A 751-nucleotide genomic window follows, 5' to 3' on the forward strand; every position below is an offset into this window, starting at 1 on the left:
GAGTGATAGGTCATAAATAGCTTGTCTTTCTTAAACAAAACTTTTTTTTTATGTCTTCAGAATTGCATAGTCCTGTTCAGTGTTTACACTACTATTGAGAAGTTTTAGAATTAACTTATTATTATTTTTTTATACCACCTAGCTAATTTAGTAATGGTTACCACTTTTTTACTTTTATATGTTAACTACTTAAACATTAGGGAACAGCTTTATATTAAAAGATTGTTTATATGGTTCTTGTAGATAAGAAAGATGGCAGACCTTTTTTCCAAGTGTTTGACAATCTTTGCTTTTCTCACATCTTGCGGTTACATTTAATACATATAGCATGGTTATACTCTGGTTTGTATGGTACACAGTGTAAATGCTGGCAAAGGTAATTTTACTGGATAATTTCCCCTTTTTCTCAGTACATAGTTTTGAAACACACATATCCTATCCTGTCTGAATTAATTTATGTCATGTAGGATTTGTTATATTTGTTATATTCTGTTCAAAGCTAAAAGAAATCTTGCAAAAGGAAGAGAGCTGTATTATTATTCTGCATCCTTTATAAGCAGTCCTGTGGTGTATTAATCATTGTTGTGTCTCATTTGAAACTATTCTATAAAGATATCAAATTAGGATTTGCCTAAGAGAGGGAAAACTCATTGACAGCACTTGTTTCTAACAATAAGTAAAGTGTGCATTTCAAGCAAAGAACTTCAGATATAACTTATTTGAAACATATTTTCAGACATATGATATTTGT

General features: G+C 29.8%; 1 protein-coding gene across 1 annotated transcript in view; it reads left to right on the forward strand.

The window, feature by feature from the left end:
- The window catches only part of LOC119592735 (U5 small nuclear ribonucleoprotein 40 kDa protein-like), a 10,716-nt gene that overhangs the window by 854 nt on the left and 9,111 nt on the right, over positions 1-751 (forward strand). The window lies entirely within an intron of this gene.

Source organism: Penaeus monodon, chromosome 30, assembly GCF_015228065.2.
Source record: "Penaeus monodon isolate SGIC_2016 chromosome 30, NSTDA_Pmon_1, whole genome shotgun sequence".
NCBI classification, from domain to species: Eukaryota; Metazoa; Arthropoda; class Malacostraca; order Decapoda; family Penaeidae; genus Penaeus; species Penaeus monodon.